The following is a 7528-nucleotide window of genomic DNA, read 5'->3' on the forward strand; positions in this document are numbered from 1 at the left end:
TGGCTTCAGGTGTAGACTGTACACAGCTCAAAAAGCGGCTAAGAAGAAGTTAGCTGGTCTACAGGGGAAAATGAAGACTCGCTATGATGCGCGGGCAGTATACCGGGATTTTGTGCCAGGAGATCAAGTTCTTGCTCTCTTGCCTTTAATTTTGTCTCCATTTCAGGCCAAGTTTTCAGGGCAATATACAGTGGTGGGAAAAGTGCTCTGATCTGGATTATTTGATCTTGACTCCAGAGCGTAGATCTAAAACTCGGCTTTGTCATGTCAACTTGTTTAAACCTTTCTTCTCTCCAGACACCGGGCTGCAATGGGGGGGGGGTACACGGACCATAACCCGCTCATTTTCCTCAGCAACCTGCAGTTGCCAAACCAGCGGCTGATGCGATGGGCCCTTTTCCTCCAATCCTACACACTGTGACTAGGTGGGTTGACCAACACTCTAAGGGGGGGTGTGTGTGTGCACACTGAAGGAGCGATACCGATGTGAATTAATGAACTGAGGGAATGAATGAGTTCTGAACTTATTATTGAAAGTGGAGATTAATGTAAAAACAGCAATGAAGGGAAACAGCACAAAGTCACGTTGGACGACGCGAGATTTGGAGGAGTGAGGAGCCGATTCTCGGCTGAAGAATCTGCTAGTGTGTGGTCTGCTCCAGAGCGACACCACACACTTGAAGATCAGGAGAGGAAGATCGGGTGTGATCTGTCCTCTGTTGTCTTGTAGTGTGTGGCGTCTGAATCGGGGAAGATTGAAAAAATCCTGTAGTGTGTGGCGGGCTTTAAGAAATCAAGTCAGCGGCAGCGCGCATTACGTCACATTCTCTCAAATTCTCCCCAAAAAAAATTCTGGTGCCGGACCGGCACTGCAACTTTCAAGTGACAATTTAGCGCTGTTAGCGGTACTTGCAATGAATATGTCAGGGCACGTTGTACACATTAAAAATGTGTAACATATTTATGGTGGAAAATAAGTATTTTAAAAGTTTAAAAACTCCTTAATGCACCTTTAACGGATCTTTTGCTTATTTTACTTTATTAAACTTTTCTTTTACGCACATTCCCCGGTCTCTGTCTCCCTTGTTTTGTTGCGGCTTTGAGCCAGCCTTAACAGTAGTTAGTGGTGTCACACTAATGTGATGCAACACAAGCACATTTGGTCACCTGTGATTAAGGGAGAGAGTCCTGATTTGAAAGTATTTTAACAAGGCTCTATGTCTTTCAAAAAACAAAAAATTCCAACAGCGAATCATTCCATCATCTATCCTTTAGTGACAAAGCTCCACCCCCCATGTACATGTGGAGGGAGGCTTCACACCACAGCTAACCCACGCCGACTGCTTGCTTATCATCCTAATGGTAGTGTCGGTGAGACCTGGCATTGCTGTGAAAATGTCATCTCCTGGCACAGGCTTCCCGGAGAACCAGCAGTCCGCAGCAGCTCAGGTAAACACGCAGAGAAAAGCGCGTTATCCCGCAGGCTAGCTCGTTAGCTCAGGCTAGCATGGCGTTAACTTTGAACGGAGTGCAGGCTGCCTCGTTTAGAAACTTGCGTTGCCTCCTGCTGGTCTGGTCCCGTTAGTTTAATGGCGAGGTGTGTTGATCTTTAGGAGCCTCTCAGCGTGGGACACATCCCCACAGAGGAGGAGAGGAGGGTCTTCAAAGAGTGCAACCAGGAGAGCTTTTTTTTTTTTTTTTTTTTTACAGATGTAAGTTTCTGTCGTGAACTCTAACACCTCCAGGCGAGACTCAGGTGAATTTACTCTTGCGTCTCTGTTCTGTGTATCCACAGCGGTGCCCTTCTCAGTGGTCAGCATGGCCATCACTCAAGCACTAGTTTCCAGAGGTAAATGTAAACAGAGTGCTCTCCCAACCCCTGAGACATGGCTCCGGTGGGTCTGGGTTGGAGGAGCCAATGAAGTATTAACAGTGTTGGGCAAGTTACTTTAAAAAAGTAATTAGTTAGAATTACAAATTACTTCTCCCAAAAAGTAATTGAGTTAGTAACTCAGTTACCTCACTGAAAAAGTAATTAGTTACTCAGCAAAGTAACTGACGTTATTTTTCATGTTCTACACATTACCACATTCTATAACATCTATAACATCAAAGATGTTTATATCAACTGATTGAAGAATAAAAACACTTTATACAGTATTTTAGAACATTTAGTATTTATTTGAACTAAATTGCAGCCTGTTAAGAAAACACAAATGTAAACTTATGGCCATTAAGTATTGCAAATCTCTGTAACTGTACATTAGGCCTACTGTGTTCCAGTGGACCTGCAGTCAGTGTGTTCAGCTCGGCTCTGGTCGCCTGCTGGCTGCTTGTTGCAGAGCGGCCCCTCTCCCTCCTGCTGCGTTTGGACTCGGGGTCGGGTTAGCAGCAGCAGCAGCAGGTGTCATGCTAGCATGTGGCAGACGTGGATAAAGTCTCCAGTGAGGCTTCCAGTTTCAGAACGCTACCTTTCTATGTCCTGGGCTCGAGCTCCACGCCATTGTCTCTGTCTTGTGTTTACCGGTCAGCGCGTGCAGCGAGTGAGACACGTGGGCAGGGCATGCTCGCCCACCAACCAATCAGCATCGCGTCTTCATCACCCCCCCCCCCCCTTCCCCTCTCCCCCCTCCTCCCTGCTCTCTCCTGCAGCTGATGTGTGCGGCAGCAGCGGACACTCGCGCTTCATTCAGTCAGTAACGCGCCACTTCATATTTTTAGTAACGGTAACGGCGTTGCAACGATGGGAAAAGTAACTAATTAGATTATTCGTTACTGAAAAAAATAACACCGTTTATTCTAACGCCGTTATTCCCAACACTGAGTATTAATAACTCAGATATTGACCTTCAAACTAACCCAACTTTCTTTTAATCCGTAGGAACTCTGTCTGCCTCTCCGAGGTTTGGATCTCAACCTAAAGTGGCCTGTAAGTTCATGTAAAGCATTTCTATCTTTGTAATCCTCTGTTGAATCTTTTTGGTTCATTATTTGTAGTCATTTATTGAATTTAGTGGCATTGTGTATGCAACCAGGTGATAATCAGCCCACCTTAGGTTCTCCTTCCTACTGGGCAAGAGAACCCAAATCTTTATCTTACCACCTTATCACCATCTTGACCCAACAGTTGCTGGTTTCTGTGGCTACCTGACTGGCAAACTGTCATATAAGAAGACATGTCAGGAGAAGTTCAAGAGGCTGGAGAACTCTCCGCTGGGCGAGGTCCTACGACAGAGGACATGACCTCCTGCACATTAGTGAGTAATCCTCCTCCACAAAAAGGTTGTTGTATAAATGTTTGCTTATAATTGTTTGCTGTTATTTTTGTTAAGGGGAGTGTTCTCATTATTTTTTTAATGATATCTGATTCTTCTTTCTCAGTTCCAGAGGCCCTCAGTCAGAGCTGAACGACCCAGATGTCCAGTCATTTGACAGCAGAAACGCCGAGCCCCATGTCCAGCCACTCCAGAGATTATGGATATAGCCCCAGTCAAGAGTCATCTATGCAGCTGGGCAAAGGAGACGACTTCAGTGCTCCAGGTATCTCACAGCAACCTTTTGGCAACAACTCAATCGCAGGATCACAGCAAGCAAGTCTTAAGACTTTCAGATGGTGAACCACAAGGCGAAGATGAAGTTTCTGAAATCATAGAGAGCACATGACAGGTTAAAGGAACAAGCTATGCAGTCTGTTTGTACAATTTGTATTCACTGTTGGTCAAATGATGATAATGAATATTTAGGCCTTTTTAAAATGTCGCAATGGTTATAAAAATGTTTCATTCTCTCATACATGAAAAGCACTTTTTTTTTTCCTTTGAATTACCTGGGCTCATCTTGGTCAAACAGGATCAGTGCTGACTGAGGAGATGAGCTACTGTTAGTGCCCAAACGTTTCACTATGACTGTCTAATGGATATGACTTATTGTTTTTCCGCTGTCGCCTCCAGTCCAATCCTACATGGAGGAGCCCAGCAGAAAGCCCATCCTCTGTGAGGACCTGAGGCTGAAAAACCGGGAGAACTACGAGGTGACCCTCAGTCAGACGGCTGACAGCATGCTCCAAGCACCAGCAGAGAAGGAGCCAGAGAGACCCAAGAAAACAGGTGAGCTGCTGATTGTGGTAACACAGTAGAGAAAGTGTTAAGTCACTGTCCTCAAAGGTGCAATACGTAACATTGCATCACATATTGTTCTCTCCTCCCCTCCTCCAAGCCCCGCCCACTGAAGTTGCACTTCCGTTTGAAAAAAAAAAACTTGACCAAGACATTGTTGATATTGTTTAAACAGAATGTTTCTTCAATAACAGGCAAAAAAGGGATTACTTTCAATTATTTTGTTTAGTAAATGTCTTACTTATTGCTCCATCAAATTAATGCATACTTTCTTCTTACAGTGAAGAAGAATATCTATGGAGATGCCTGGGAAGACTGAGTCTGGCTCTGAAGTGAAGATGTGACCTGTTGTTTGGCATCGCTGATACTGCCGAAAATGAAAAAGTTTGAATTTATCTGTGTCAAGTCAAATAAATCAGATCGAAGAGTAAAATGTCCTTGCTTTAATAGTAATTCATTTGAATTCATATTACTAATTAAAAGTTCTAAAATAGGCGACAACAATTACGATATCTTGATTTTGAATTTAACCAAAAGTTATGTGAAAGATTATTTTCTCACCTGGAGTCTAGAACTCAAATGACAGGTGTTTATTATTTGTACTGCTGATAATATGAACCTGAGTACCTGAGGTGTTTCAGTCATACATTTTGAATTTCACATATGTTTAGAAGAGGAGCATGCTAAAAGGGTTTGGATAGTTTGAAGAAATGCAGGCATAGTTGTGGTCGGTTCTACTGAGAAATGCCAGTTCCAAATATCGAAAAGAATTTGCTGATTCTAACAATAAAATTCTATTTTTTGATTGTGTGCTTTTCTTTTCATGTTACAATTTGGTGTACTGTTGCCTGTATGTGGCTACTAAAAGTTATGGATAATGAATATTTTTAAAACAGCATTTTACATTGTGTACTATACAACAATAATATCAACTGTTTTTTTTTTTTTTTTTTTACAAATCTTTACACATTTATTAGCTGATACAAAAAGTACAAATGTCATCAATGTAATAGTAAAAAAAAAACAATCCAGTGAACAGATCCTGAAGCAATAAGCAGGCTTATTAACAATGTAAAACAATATTCAAACAATCTATGCCATATTAGTTGGAATACTAGTAATGCATTAAATGCCATGACCATGGCAATGACCGTGACCATGACTATGGATGTGGTGGTTCATGTGTCCAAATGTCAGCTCTGAAAAATGTCCGAGATCATGCTCGGAGCTATGTGATGAGACGTGTGTGTGAAGGTTAAGAGGTGGCGTGGGGCTGGACATAGCACTGGTCCAGCCTTCATACGTCACAGGTCTGGTAGGAATGGAGTCAACGCTGGATACTGGAGCATAAGCCTGGACGTGGTAAGATCAGGGCGTGGGGTTGATCTGTGGAAGCAGAGTCTTCCTCCTCTATGTTGGCCGGGATAAAAACCACCCATTTAATGCTCCTCAAACACCTGAAGGGCATCATCTTCTCCAGAACTCCAGCCCGAGCCTCGGAGAGGTCCAGAAAAGACAACCAGCCTTTACCGTACATTCAACCAACGATGATGGATATGACATTGCAGGGCAGCACACTGTGAGGGACTAGAGCCGTGGTGATGATGAGGAACACCCAAGGGAGGGCCATGATGGGAAACTTACTCCACACAGAAACCCTTTGGTCATCTTGGTGTGCATGGTGGTCAGGGCCATGCAGGCCAGGGTGACAGGAACCAAACCCTCAGCCTGAGCCTTGTCGATGTCCTCTTGCAGGAGATCCAGGAAGCTGGTGAACAACTCGGTGGTGGAGGACAGCAGCAGGAACACGAACATGAAGCGAACAGTGCTGATGCCTTTCTCCAGACTGCTGCTGAGGAACGCCAGAGCTGCGACGCTGAGGAGGAGCTGGGTGGAGGTCCGGTGGTAGAAAGGAAACAGGAAGAGGATGTGAAGGTGCCCCTTCAGAAACACACTCCCACTAAGACTGAAGACGCCCAGGCTGAAGTTTAGAGACGTTTGGATGCCAAATGAAAAGCACGACAAGAAGGCTACTGTGAGGATCCCAAAGCTGGGAACAGGGACATCTTTAAAAACTCTGAGGATTCCAACACGCGCATGCATGAAACAGAACACCCTGCAGAAATATCACCTGACATACACCATACACCTGAAACAAGTCTTTAAGCAGGTGGATGGATGGATGGATGGACAGGTGGGTGCACAGACAGACAATTGGATGTATGGAATCAAGCTACTCTGACACTCAAATGCATGTATTGGTGTTTCCAAAACTGGAGCACACATGACTATCAAAATAAGAGCCTCACACCCCTTCAAAATAAAAGGCACATTTTTGCAAGAAATGACATTTTTAAACAAAGGACGTGGATAATTTCGGGTTCAACAGTGTTAATGGAAGCATGTACTACTTTTCCAAAATAAAAGCCCAACATTCCTTCAAAACAAAAGCCCATTTACAACAGAAAATGAGGCAAAGTCATGAAAATGGATGTTTATGGAGTACCAAGGGGTTAACTGCTGATAGGTGGCTGGATGGATTGATGGATGGATAGGTACACAGATGAATGGATGGATCAATGGACAAGTGGATGGATGGATGGATGGAATGACGCATAGACAGACAATTGGATGTATGGAATCACGCTACTCTGACACTCAAATGGATATATTGGTGTTTGCTAAATTGGAGCACACATGACTATCAAAATAAAAGGCTCAGACCCCTTCAAAATAAAAGTCACATTTTTGCAAAAAATTACATTTTTTTTAAAAAGTTGGTTCATAATTTCAGGTAAGACAGTGTTAGTGGAAACATGTACTACTTTGCCACAATACAAGCCCAAATTCCTTCAAAATAAAAGCCCATTTACAACAGAAAATGAGGTCAAGTAATGGAAATGGATGTTTATGGAGGAGCAAGGTTCCCGATGACTGGACTTCAGTCATCAAGGTACAAGGACGGCCTCAGTCAGGCCACCTTGCCCGAGGGCTCGGTCCCGCCCAATGCCGCTTGCGGCTTTAATTTTCATTGCGTCTCGTGTATCTACTGACCTGCTGCGATAATGACAACAGTATTTCTGTACGAAACAAAACATCTGAGAAATGAGCAGATCGTTCTCCATGCGACTGTCACTCATGTTTTAGATGTTTAAACACAACAGAGATGCTTTTGTTCAAAGTGTAAGCACATTCAAATATAGTTGTGACGATTTATCTGTGCCAAAGGGGGAACGGAGAGGTTTGTCAATCTTTAAAGGATAAAAAAAGGGGGTCTGATTTTTTATTTTTTTTAGTTTAAGGAAAAGAAACATGACACCTTTAACAAACACACTGAGATGTGATATGACTGGTAGCATACCTGACTGAACATCAATAATATTGATTTTGAATGTGTGATTACCTGATTCCTG

The 7528-nt window shown here is 43.3% G+C and overlaps 2 pseudogenes; one reads left to right on the forward strand and one right to left on the reverse strand.

Annotated features, from left to right (window-relative positions):
- Nucleotides 1-1395: 1395 nt before the first annotated feature.
- On the forward strand, nt 1396-4512 carry LOC115387495 (OCIA domain-containing protein 1-like; annotated as a pseudogene).
- Nucleotides 4513-5240: 728 nt separating this feature from the next.
- LOC115386778 (uncharacterized) lies at nt 5241-6218 on the reverse strand (annotated as a pseudogene).
- Between the last annotated feature and the right edge of the window lie 1310 nt (nt 6219-7528).

Source organism: Salarias fasciatus, chromosome 4 (genome assembly GCF_902148845.1).
Source record: "Salarias fasciatus chromosome 4, fSalaFa1.1, whole genome shotgun sequence".
NCBI classification, from domain to species: domain Eukaryota; kingdom Metazoa; phylum Chordata; class Actinopteri; order Blenniiformes; family Blenniidae; genus Salarias; species Salarias fasciatus.